Genomic DNA, 14,107 nt, shown 5'->3' with positions numbered 1-14,107 from the left:
CAAAAAGAACAAGAAGCATACTTCTATAAGTTCTGTTAGGTTCTTCTCTGGTTAAAAATAGTATTGTTAAATGTCTTCATGTCCATTTAATTGGGAAGACACTTTCAGAAAGCTGTCATCTGTCATCATCCCCCCGCCCCCCCCTCATCATTAATGCACAACTCTGCTGTTCTTCTAGACACAACTGTGAGAAAAATAACTTTTCCTTTTTGTTACATTTCTGTTAGATGACAATGGTGCACTTTCAATATCAAAGCAGTGTAAAATCACCTGTAGCTAGAAAGTCAGTGTGAGAATAGAGAAATCTTACATTTCCTATGCTAGTAACACAGAATTCATAACATAAATAGTAACAATTGTCAATAAAACATTTCCTGACAATTAACATATAGCTTGGTTTTACCTTGAACCCTCAGGCCTTTCAGACAGTTGTAAATGCAGGAAATGTCCTCCTCATTTCTTAAAAGATAAGCATAGTTTGCAACATGAAACCTGTAAACAGCTCATTCCTGACAAATTGGATGTCATGTTTTGTTCAGCCAGATTGCGTTTCTTGGATCATGCAGCGTTTATGAAATGTTTTAGACCACACTACTCCATGCATACAGGAGCCTTAACCTCTATAACTACATGCTAATAAAAACAAGAACTACAGACTGTTTACATCTTTGCACAACCATATGTCCTTAGAAAGAAAACCAAAATTCCAGAAGTTCATCTGTCATGCATGTTCACAGCTTATTCCTGGGTGTACTTGAATAAGCAAGCAATTTTCAATTTAAGCTACTGTGCTTTATGTAGCTGTACTTGAAAGAGCATTTCTAAACTGCTAACTACAGCACTTCTGTTTGTTGTATAAATAACTGGTTGTAGAGAGTTATCATATGGAATAGGTTATAAACCTCAATGTAAAAGGGCTATTATGATTTCACTTACAGACCTGAGCCTTAAACCCCACACACCTTCTCTGCAGAAGGCAAAGACTTTCTCAGCTGGGATGAAATAACACAGAAAAGATAAAATGTGGCAGTCTTTAGTCCGTGCACATGCTGCTTCACCAACATATAGTTTTATTTAGAATTCCCATACAATTTCTTTGGCTCTTCAGTGAGAAGTACATTCTCCAGGGATAATCCAAGTATGTAAATACACGTGCACAGACACTATGGAAGCATTTGAATAGGCTCATGGTGGGAGCTTTAGGAACATGTGCAGTAACCATACATTCTCTTGTGGTTGTGCAAGCAACTTATAGGAGTTGCCACACACTTTTCACAAGTGGCCAGCAGAAATCTGGCCGGGTCGATGTTCCCGTTTGATTGCCACAGCTTGCTGTTCTACTATTCCATTAGCAGATGCTAGAGTTGCAGGTACTAGCCAACATCTTCAAGTGAATGCTTGAAGGCAGCTGAAAGCTCTGTGTGAGGGGGCTTTGCTCCCCAGGTCGAGCAGCTGCAGCCCTTACCTCCAGGCAGATGTGAGCAGCAAGTGTCACCACACACCAGCATTTCAGCTTACGCATCCTAGAAACGTTCATAGGTTCAGCAGGCAAGCACGCCAAAGCAAGCCGACCAGCGGGCCCGTCCCTGGACCTGCGCACCCTGCGCCTGCTCTGCTCTGCTCTGCCTGCTGCCTTGCGCTCGCCACTGTGTCCCACCCTTGCGACTACGCGCTGGTCCTGCCTCGGCCATCCCTGCCTGCGTGCCCCATCCCCGTGTGCCTCCTGCTGGAAGGGCTACCCCTGCCTGCCCGCCCCGTGCCTGCCCGTGCGCCCCATACCTGCCTGCCCGCCCCGTTCCTCCCCGCCCGCCGCATCCTCTCCCGCCCGCCGCCGCTACCTGCGCGCTCCGTCCCCGCCCGTGCGCTCTGCCCCTGCTCCAGCGCCGCGGGCACCCCTGCGCCCCCCGCCCCGACCCCTGCACCCGTCCCAGCGGAGCCCCTGCCGTGCCCGCGCCGTCCGAGCCCCGCGGGACCCTCGGGGGAGGCGGCGGCGGCGGCGGGCGGGGGCGGACTGGCGGCGGCGGCTCCCCGCCTCCCTCGCCGCCGCCCGGCAGCGGGGGGCCGCGCCCCCGCGCACCTCCCTGCCCTGCGGGGCCCGGAGGCGCCGCGCACCCCGCGCCGCTCGCAGAGGCGTGCAGGGGCGGCTGAGAGGCGGGCGCGGAGCGGCGGAGCGGGCGGCCCCCGGTGCACCACGCCGGAGCGCCGCGGGAGCAGGATGGCCGCGGCGGCGGGACAGCGCCGGGGCACTGCCGCCTCCCTGCTCGCCCTCGCCCTGGGGCTCCTCGCCGCCGCGCAGGTAAGGGCGCCCGGGGGCTCGCCCACCTCCCCGGGGGTCAGCGCCGGGCCGGGCCCCCCCCCCGCTCCAGGGGGGCGGCGGGAGTTCCGCGGGGCGCGGCGGCCCGCTACGCACCTGCGGCCGCCGGGATGCTCCTGTCGCCAGGCCGGGGGAGCGCTGCCCGGCTGGCGGCGCGGCGCCCCCTCAGCCGGCAGGTAGTCGCCGCGGCTGCCCCTGCCCCTGCCCTGCCCTGCGCGGGGGGCTGGAGGAGGCTCTGCCAGCATCTGCGTTTGCCGAGCGGACCTCTCCGGCAGCCTGCGCCGGGCTGGTTTTGCAGCCCCTGGAAGGGAGGCTGGGAGGGTCGTTATTTCAAAAGTTGATACTGGTGCGCTGTGCCGAGTGTCAGCGGTGAGGCTCTCCGCCTCCTTCGGGCGTGAAATGCTCCCCGAGATGCGGGGCGGCTTTGGGAGCCCTCGTGCGCGTCCCTCGGGCGGCTGTTCGGTTCTGAACGCAGCGCGCTGAGTGTCACTGCACTTCCCTTGGGTGTAATTTACATCCTCTGACATGCTCTACAGGTAGTTTGCTTTGCTTAGTCATCAATTTGCCATTGCCAAGCTTTTATTTCAGACTGTAGCCACGGGAAGGAAAAAAAAATTATTTTTTTTTTTTAAAGAGAAATAGCCTCCGATGATGCCCCAGGTCAGCCTTCTGGAGACAGTGAGCTCAAATTCAGCTTTCTATATGCCCTAAAGAAAAAGTGTGAACATGGCTCTCCTAAATCATTCCCGTTTGGTTTTGTTCTTAAATTTTGAAGATGAGTTTTAAACAAGTAATAGCACAATAGCAGTAAAGATTACGATCTTTTTATGTTTCAGGCACTTAACCCTCTCAAGAAAAAAAAAAACCCAAACAAAAAAACTGCCTCAATGAAAAAAGAAGTACAGGGTCACTTGAAATAAACTGAGAGTCATTATTCTCTGTATAACTTCAGGCTGCTGCTGAATGGGACATTTCTTGTCTCTTCCTGAGCTTCTGACCAAGTATTTTCTCCTTCCTTGAACCTGTGTGGTCACTGTACAACCATGAGCATGCTAGCCTAGGGGTCTGAATGAAGTTCTTAATTAGACAGAGAAACTTTTATGTTACTTTGCCTTCTGCAGGGTCCCCTGCAAAGGAGATAAACCAAAAGCATAGTGGGGGGCCGTGGGGGATGAGGTGTGATTCCAACCTACACCTTCAGACTTGTGGTCAGTGCTGGATCATGAGAGTGTCCTTGGAAAGGTTGTTGACAAAAGGCTGCAGGGTGCACTGGTAGCACTGGTGTGCCTCGGGAGCACACAAACTGGCCCATAGAGATGAATGTCCTATGGGATCTGGTATCTGTTTCTGATAAAGGTTGGTAAAGCCATAATAGATGTGATATAGCAATGGGTACCTCATCTGCCACACCTTTTAACCCTGCCACCAACTCTGTTCCCAGGGCTGAGGTTGAGCTGATCTCCTCTGGCACTCAGCTCTGTCCCTGCTTGTCCCGGCCCTGTGCACCTGCTTGCTCTCTTTCTTGCAAGCAGCTCCTCTTTGTGGGGAATTAAAATAACTGCTTACTTATTTTTTTTAACATACAATACAGAATATTCAGGCTTACTTGTGAAAATCGTGGAGTGAGCGACATGCAGTGCAGTGGCCTGGGAGCTGGAACAGATAGGCAATTTAGTTTCCTGTGGCTTTTATGTTGGATACTTAGATTAATTTCATTTTACAGTTATTGAGATAGTGTTACTCTTGAAATAGCAGTTTGGCACTGCCTCTTGCTTCTAGTCTCAAATTTACACAGTGATAGTGTGAATAAAATCAGTTGTCCTCATGGACAACATTTCCAAGGGCCAAGAACATAATCAGCCCAGGAAGCCTCCTGTTGTTTTTGAGTGTTTGTAATGTGAGATAGTGGAATAAGTGGGGATTAAAATTATGCTTTACTAAGCAGTCACAGGTATGTGAATGTATCACAAAGAAGATATTAAAAAACACTGTAATTCTGTAATGCTACATTGTATTAGTCTAAATTACAGTTTAAGATGAAAAATTATTGTTCTTATGTACTAAATATGACCAGGAATTTAGGACTTGGAGGATAGTGGCATACCATGTTACGATAAAAAGGAGCATATGAACCCCTTTGCCTTTTTTTGAAAGGAGAAGTAAACTGAGTCTTCAGATTGTGCGATGTTGTTATTACTGTGAGTCCTTCAGGAACTAGACCAAATTGGGTCTTTTAATGAGTAGTAAATAGGATCTATCAATAATTATAGGTATGAACTCTATTTTCAATCTATATTTTGGAATTAAGTGCTGGTTTGCTGGGGAAGACATGCATTCCTATGGTATCCTCTGTTCGTTGTTCCTGTGAACCTAAGATGGCTTTTTAAATTTTATTGTATTATATATATTGTATAGATATTGTATATATATACAGTTATATATACTGTATATATATAGTTACTGGGTAGACTCAGCTGTTAGCTGTGCTTAAGACTACATGTACGAGCTCTGTGGAGAAGTGCAGTCATTTTCACCTGTGTTTTATGAGCTGACCGGATACGAGCAGGTTTAGGTCCAGAAGAGGTGTAGGGAAATGTAGACCGTTGGCAAACTGAATTTCCATGCTTGTCATTGTACTAGATTTTTTTGTGCCTCATATTTGCTCTATCTTGTTCTATCTTTATATTTAAATCCTGTGGTTGCTACAGTGTTCTCTTTTTTATGTCTACAACACGTGTTACAGGGTGGAAGGGAGTGAAGTAGGGGTATTTTATTTTATAGGAATAATTAATGTGAAGAAAAAGCATCCTTCTAAAACACTCGCATGTTGTGACATAATAGTAAATTATATTAAGCATCTGCCTTTATCTTTTCTCCAACAAAATACTAAGTAAAAATCCACTGAGTTTTCTTACGCTGTCCAGAGAAGACTGTAACATTCTATTGAATAAAGTCAGAAACAAAGCTAGTCAAAGCTACTGAAAATAGGAATACACTCACAATCCCTACATTTGAAAAACTAACCATATTACATTAGAAGGTCAAAATATTTCACTTTGGAAGCATTTTAGATGAGACTGTAGAAAAAAATGAGGACAAAATTAGAATACAAGTAGTAAATTCAACTAGTTCAACTAGTCAGCCAGCGCTGAAATATCACCATGCCCCTACTTGTTCCATGTAGAATCACCTTGAAAGCATCTTGTACCCATCAAAATAATTTTGTACTGTGTTTCTTATGGATCTCAGTAGTTTCATGACAAAAACTATATTGATGAGCATAATGATGGTTGGTAATGTTAAAGTTGATCAAAGTCAAAGAAATTTCACCTTGTTATGGAAGGCTTAAATAAACTTCTGTTGCTTTAATGATTGAAGTTGTCTTTTGAGCTATGTAGCAGGTAATATGGGTTCTTGGTTATATTGTGAGCTGAAGGCATGAAGCTGCAGGAAGGTTTATTCTCTCTACATCATCATCTATTGTATCATTGAGGTTCTTGTTGTTTCAAATATTAAGACTGCCTCTCCCCTTATAATTAGAATGACAGAATCACAGACTGGTTGAGGTTGGCAGGGACCTCTGGAGGTCATCTTGTCCAATTGCCTTGCTCAAACCAGGTCACCTAGAGATGACTGCCCAGGACCATGTCCAGATGGCTTTTGAATATTTTCAGGAATGGAAACTCCAACATTGCTCTGTGCAACCTCTGCCACTGCTTCGTCACCCTCACAGAAAAGAAGTGTTGCCTGATGTTCAGAGCGCACCTCCTGTGTTTGCAGGTCTGCATGCACTGCCTGTTGCCCAGCCACTGGGCACCACTGGAAAGGGCCTGGCTTTGTCCCCTTGGCACCCTCCCTTCAGGTGTTTATATACAAGATCCCCCTGAGCCTGCTTTCCTCCAGGCTGAACAGTCCCTCTCAGTCTTTCCTCACAGGAGAGATGATCCAGTCCCCTCGTTATCTTTGTGGCCCTTTGCTGGACTCTCTCCAGTGTGTCCATCTCTCTCTTGTACTTGGGTGTCCCAAACTGGACACTGGACTCCAGGTGTGGTCTCATCAGTGCTGAGTAGAGGGGAAGGATCACCTCCCTTTACCTGCTGCAGCCCAAGGATAGCGTCTGCCTTTTTTTACCACAAAGGAACATTGCTGGCTGGTGGTCAACTTTGTGTCTAGCAGCTCTGCCCCTTCTCTGTCCTTTTCTGCATAGCTGCTCTTGACTTACAAATTTAGTGAAAAGAAGACTTTGGGCTAACTTTTTACCATGGTGGGCACCTGACTTCAACAAAATGTTTTTAGGAAAGTTTCATGCAAACTGTAAAGCCATTTCTGAGAATTCAGGTGTAGGGGGTTGGGGGGGGGGGGAGGAATGTTATCTGAGGCAGTTCTAATGACCTTTCTTTCATGAAAGCCATAAGCCCCCTTAGCTTCTTCGTGAAGAAGGGTTGAAAATTGAGCGAGAGGGAGGCCTTGCACTGGAGATGTCTATTGCTAAAATTATGAAAGCAGGACTAAATTTCCCTCAGTTACAGGCCTCTGCACATTCATAGCCTGCAGCCCACAAGAGATTTAGGCCATCAGCATTTTCACATGTTTTCACAGGCCATGTGTGAATATGTGCATATGTCAGAGAAAGAAGGTGTGCTTCCTCCTCTCCTGTTGCACCAGGCAAAGTCAAATTATTCACAAACTCTACTACATCTGGATCCTACAGTCGTGTTTTCATCTGGACAGGTTGTGCTGAAGTGGGGTGAATTAAGTACCTGAGGGATCCAAATGCACTGAAACAAGAGCTACAACAGGTCAAGAGATAAACACAGGGAATGGGAGTATCTTTGCACTGCTCTGGTTGTACAGCTTCTGACAAGTTATGTCATCTCTGACAGCATTACTTGTTGCTCTCTTGTGTGACCCCAATAAACAACTCTTCTGTAATAGCTTTTTCCTCCTTAAGATGAAGGGAGAAGGAGGGAATCAAACTACACTTTTATGGCGTCTATCTGATTGGAAATTTTATCTCATCCCTCTTTAGGAGCTCTATGCTAAATTTAATGGACTTCAAAATACTGCCCTTTTCAGGGACGTATCATAATGAATGACACAGAAGTGTAGGTATATTTTTTTATAATCTATATTAGATTACTATTATCATGTTCCAGTCTCATGTCCCTGTAAATTACTTCTTTTAATAAAAATGTAACCTGTGCATTAAAATACATCTCTGTTCTTGGTCTGAAGTTCACACTGGGTGCATGAAGTGGACAGTACTAGAGATTTATAATGGAAACATCAGAGGATGCAAATTATTGCTGCTAGGTGTCTCAAGGATTAAGGAATTCTGTGTGGCTATTAGATAAGCATGTGTTTTGTATTAGAAGCTTTGAAAATCTTGGTTAGAAATTGAATCTTTTGCTTAGACTTTGAGATCACTTAACATGAAAAAGCAAGAAAAAAAAAAAAGAGCCCAGGACCTCAGGTATGCTTTTAATCCTTTTTCACTTCAGTCCACACTTCAATATTTTTTTCTTCTACTTGTTTTCTTAGAATTTTCCCCCTACAAAATATAATACAGTATGATTTTCATGTGATCAAAAAGATGATCAAATGTGATGAAGTCTGCTAATGGGGTGATGTATGGTGAGTAGACTAACAAGTTATTGCTGGATTTAGCAACAACAGTATTCCCTAAATGCTTCTGTTCCTGTATTTTAAATCTTACCGTAGCAGATCAGGTACATGGGTGCATGTTACTATTGTGCACCTTAAGGCACTTTGCACCCTAAAAATGCAGTTGTGTCCCAGCCACAAACAAGATGTTTCTGTTTTAGTAAGCAATGTAACAAGTAATTTACAAGACTTGGTGAATAATGCCATTTGCGTCTGAGTCATGCCCCTATTAAATTTAATTAAACTCTTTAGACCCTTTTCAGTCTCAAGGGCATGTATTTTGTATGCCTTTTGAGAGAAATGTGCAGTCAGCATAATTGTTGAACATGTATGTGCAAGGAAAGTTACCAAGTACGGGAGAAATGGAAAGAAAAGACAATTCAAGGCCTTTGGGAAATATATTAAGTGGAGCTACACTAGGTACCTTGGTATAAATTATGAGATGACTAAATCACTGTGTGTTTCACACACAGTTACATTTTCTACAAATAAGAGGGGAAAAAAAAAGAGAAAAAAAGAAATTGCATAATTTGGACTGAACATACAGGGGAAATCAGATTATAACAGTGGATTCTGCTGTATAGCAGAAAGCCTGGTTCTTTAGCACATTATTCTACTGAGTGTACAGCAGCAGTATTGTATGGACAGCTTACACACCAGTTTGGGACTGGTGTGGGAATGGAGTGGGTGATCTAGCAGGACCATCCCATCTCAGCCAATAATACCCATCAGAGGAATTAACAAAGCCTATTCTTGCATCCATGCTTCAGTTTGTTCATAGTTCTATGTGGCTAGGTGCCATAAATAATGACTGCATTACATCAGTCCCAGATACGGCTTGTGGAGTGTTGTTTGATACTGTTACTTTTGACTCAACCAAGTGTTCCCAGAATTTTCATCTGTGCAAATATATTTTTTTTTAAACTGACCCCATGTGTGTCAGTTCTTTCAATGAGGCATTTAATAGTGGAAGAGTGGATTTGTACAAAACTGCCAGTAATTGTTTCATTTACTTTTGTTTTGACTTGCAGATTAAACAGGCATACATATTGCATTGAACAGAGAGACCTATTTGTGGATTTGACATAATTATATTAATACTGCCACTCTCCGTGTAGCTCAGGTGGGCTGCAGAAACCAGTGTTCCTTTGGGCTGCGCACATGTTTTTTGATTCTATGAAGAGCTGATATAAGGAAAGACAATGTATTAGAATGGCACTACTACGTAATATAGGAGACAAAGCCTAGTCCGGTGTGACCAAGTGTTTTATTTTCTTCTGTTTTATTTCTCTTGGTGTTTTTTTAAGAGGAAATAGAGGGGAGCCAGACTCAACCTGACTTAATGCTAACTCACGAAGAAATGACTGATCAACTGCTGCACTGAAAAACAGCCCTTCCTTTTTGCCATGGGCTTGGCTGAGCTATGTTGTGGTAGGGAAGGGGAAATGAAGAAGGGTAGGTTTTTTTTTAACAGATGAATGACATTTCATTTTTTCCCTTCAATTTCAGAAGATATGATGTTTAAGTATTTAAAATTTTTCAGTTGGCTGGAGAATTAAGGAGGCAGCAAAGGTTGGAGTTGAATGTCTCAGTGATCATTTTGCTTAACTAATGTTTGGGAAAATGGCACACTTGTAAAACTGCTCTTTTTTTCCAAGAAAAGAATAACTACTTCATTGTAACAGGCAATAACATCAATACTTCCATGGCAATCTACTATGGTAGACCGGTGCATGGAGTGGGGCATGGGACCATTTTGAATTTAATTTTTCTCTGATGTTTTATTAGAAAATTTTCCTTTTGATATCTGACATTTTAAAAGTGTGTTTCAATGAGAAAAAGCTGCCTTTGCAAAATCTCTCAAATAAATAAAGGTGTGCCAATGCGAAAGATGGAAATCAGTTTCCAAATATTTTTTCTCTTCCCCCCTTCCTTCTACCTGGCTTCCTGAATCCTTTTGCTACAGCCGTCTTCCTTTAAGCGTTATGTGTTCTGTGTTTGTAACTTCCGTTGTAAGTGATATCAGTGAACCTGGGAAATTAGTCCTATGAATCAATTTACGTGTTTGCAGATTTCAAGACAGTGCCTGAACAGTCCTTAGGAAGGCAACAAGACCTCTATGTTCGGCATGTTCTCCCCCATTGCCTTTTACTTCTATCCTTTAACTCACAGTTAATGGCACTGGGTATTGCATCCAAAGGCTTATTATGAGCACTGTCACTGAAACACAATGCTTCACCTGTGATTTGTACAGTGACTTTTAAAATTCTGTTCAGTGGAAGACTGCTGTCAAGAGGTAAACTCTTGACATCCACTTAGAATTTAAATAAAGTACCTATGAGTTTTTGTGCTGTACTGCGATGACTAATTGAATGTGGTGTTTATCCTGGAGGTGAATGATTTTAAAACTTTGAATATAACCTTTTTTTTTTTTTTTTAAAAAATAAAATTGCTTAACAAGTATGAGTCAACGTTATATTTAATGAGCTGTCTACAAATATGTTATTGTAGAAACAGTCCTGTTTAGGGTTAAATTCTATGAGATATTAACCAACTTTTGCTGAGTCTTCATGAAGGAGTATTTCAGATTAAAGAGGAGTTGCTAGATAGGTCAAAACCTTGGCTTTCTTTGGAATATTTATGTTGGTATTGAGGTTCCTACTGAAGTTCATTTTACGAGCAAGTGAGCTCTCTGTTTGTTTTCTAAATTCCATATGTTCGTATGGCATAGTTCATAAATGCTTAAGCATTGTCATTTGCTAATACTACACTTATCCTACAGTCCTTTACCAGAATAAGCTATTACAGTTTTACACATGGACACCTGTATATATGGGGCAAAGGCAGAAGTCATTGTAGAGAGATCCCTTCTACATCTGAAAGCTACTTGCCCTCATTACCTTAGTATTCAATTACAGAGTGTGAAGCCAAGGTGTTTTAATGGGTGATTTTGAATATGAATTACACACTACTGAAAATGTGCTTAATGTCGTAAGCAATTAACATACAGAACAAACACCAGCTGCACACAGACAGGCAAGCTCTCTTTCTTTTAACCTGGAAGCTTGTGCACTATTAACATTTTTATTAGAAAAATGTTTCTTTCCTCTCTGTTCTGTGTTGAGTTTATGACACTTTTGGCAACAATGTCATAATACTGTTACGATGTTTTGCATTTAAGAATAAATGAGCATACTGACAGGAGGACTATGTAGTTTGGGGTTTAAATCAAAGACCAGGAAATGGCTTTATCGTGGCAATGTTTTGTTTATTCGATTTTCCCAATTTGACAGAGTGAAGTAGTGTTGTTGTAGAACGTATGCATCTTCAACGGGAAATTTTAAATGTATCTGCCCTGGGTTAATCACAGTGAGGCTGTAGTGTACAAAGAATTCATTATTTGATAAGTAGCTTTTCAAGAAGGTTGAGCATAGGGGTTACCTGACTGTCATTAACTTCTGACAATTTGAAAACCTAACAATATTATTACAATAACCGAGGAATCTACTAGACACTGAACAGGCACACAGTGAAGGATGTTTTTATCTGCTAGGAAAGACACATAAGGGAAAGAAACAGGAAAACTCGATGCTTGGTTGCTGTTCAGAGGCAGAAAGCCAACAGAATTAACCAGACAGAGGGTAGTTGTGCACTTTCCCTGACTGACTGATCTGCGGCAGCCTTGGGACAGCAGGCTGGGAAGCGCTGTGCTTAATGTTTTGGGTGGACAAAACAAAAAGCTGCTGCACCCTGATAGTGGGAAAATGACCTTACCAGATGCATGTGTGAATACGAACTCCACAAAATTATTTAGACTTGTTACTAAAAGACAGTTTTGGGAAAGGATTATAAATATACAGCTGAACGTTGTTTAAAGAAACGGCTACTCATCAGAAGAAAATTGAAAATTCTTCTTAAGAAAAGCTTACTTCTAGAGCTTTTAGAAGTTCTATAAACTATTCTTATTTTTTCTAAAAGCTTGATTTGAATTATATTTGAAGTAAAAAAATGTGACTTTGTTAGGCTCAATTCCTACCCACCCCCACCCACCCCCTCCCGCCGTAATTATCTGAAAATTTATACTTCGTACCCGGTCAAAGTGGACCATTCTGAAATAAATTTAACTAATAAAACATGCAAGCTGTTCAGAGGGTTTTGGTGGGAGGTGGGTGGGTTTGGCTGTTCACTTTTGCTCCAGATTTATAAGATTTCTTGGGGGGTAGGAGTCTGGGATCAGTTTTTTCTTCATTTTTTTTTTTTTAAACTGTAGCAAAAACATTTCTGGTATCTAAAATTTCTCTAGGAGAGGAACATGAATTTCTTCTTAGGTTTGAAATGCTAGAGTTAGCTTACACCATGTCCTTATTTCTCACTCTCTTGAAACTGGTGATGGAGTAGTCTTTGAACATGTTGATGTAAATTAAATTTTTGCACTGAGTGTGAAATCTTTTTCAAGAAATAATAACAGGGGTCTTCTTCTTTTGTTGTTGTTGTTGTTGTTGGTTTTGGTTTTTTGTTTGTTTGTTTGTTTGTTTTGATTATTTTTACTTTTAATTTCCTGAGACTTTAACCTCACATTTCAGCAGAAATTTTTACGTAGAACAAGTTTTATTCAGTATATCAATTGTAAAGCTGTAGTCTAGGGAAAAAGTAAAGAGGCTTATATAGCACCAAAACTATCTTTAACAGTAATGAATAACTGTAGTTCCAGAGTCTTTGTCACATGTCTAGCATACTGGTGTTATTTGGTTGCTGACAAAAAGTAAGGAGAATTGATATTTTAACAGGATCCCTGGAATATTCTGTGTTGCAAAACAACCCTTCTGGTCTTGGAGACTGCATGTTTTCATGTCAGATCACACATAAAGCATTCTGGATGTTGGATGCAGTTAAAATAAGTATTTACTGCATCCTTTTCAAGCTGGTTTACTAAGAAGAAAAACATTACAACTATAAGCTAGCCATTCATGTGACATCAACTTCCAACAAGGCGAGAATATAGAAGAAAACAGAAGAATTCATTAGATTAATTTGAAATGCTTATATGAAAACAATGAAAGACAGAACCTGTTTAGTAAAGGATGGGTGAGTTTTATTAAAAGGAATACTCCTCTGTAGCTGATTCTATCCTTGATATAACTTGGCACTGTATTGAGACTATGCCAATACTAAGAGGAGAACAGGTATATTTTAAAATTTTTAAAAACATTTATACATGTACTTTATGCTAGTGGTTTCAAATTAATTGCTGCCTATGCTGGATTTTAATGCTGATGTGCTGTTGTGTTTTTGAAAGCTTACAACTCTCCTGTCTGTACAAAGCCGAAGTGGTCTGTTGCCATATGAAACATTGGTTTGAATTAGACAGGTACATGCAGAGTTTCAGTGCTGATCTCTGCTTTTGTGCAGAACAGATTTTGGCTTTGTGAACCTGAGAGCCTGGGTCTTCCTAGACCCCCTTAAAAACTGAAGGTAAGATGAAAATGTGGAAGAAGGCTAAGTATAAAGCTGCTCTTCTGGCTTTTTATAAAAGTATATTTAGAGCCTTGTCAGGCTCCTGTAATATCCTTACAGGATTTTAACTATAATAGAACATGTTCTGAAACAGTGACCATAACTACAGAAGAAAGTTGACATACCACAAGGTCACTGTGGGCATGAAGTATGACAAAATATACTGATCATCAACTTGTTTAGAAAAAACACATAGATAAGTAGATTGATAGTCAGTAATCCATATGATCCAAAAATATTTCATAATATAATGACCATTTTTAGGTTGCAGCAGATATAATTGTCTGACCCCAGTGGTTAATGGCATAGCTACTGTTGGGGTTTTTTTGTTTGTTTCTTTTGGAAAAGAGCTCTTGGGATTAATGTGGGAGTTAAAGTCTTCTTGCATCTTATGAAAACAACGTTAGGATGCTTTTTGTGGGCCTGTGGGCAATTTGCATCCAACATTCAGTGAATGAATTTCAGTTAAAGAAGCCAAGATGGAAAGGTATATTTTTGCATTTATTTTGTTATCTTTTACTCTCTGCAAGGATTTTATCTGTCCTACAGAAAAAAATAGGAATCTATTTCATGTAGGGAAGCAATTTTGCAGAAATACAGTTTTCAGAATACTTA

This window comes from Falco peregrinus, chromosome Z, assembly GCF_023634155.1.
Source record: "Falco peregrinus isolate bFalPer1 chromosome Z, bFalPer1.pri, whole genome shotgun sequence".
NCBI lineage: Eukaryota > Metazoa > Chordata > Aves > Falconiformes > Falconidae > Falco > Falco peregrinus.
This window is presented reverse-complemented; position numbering follows the sequence as displayed.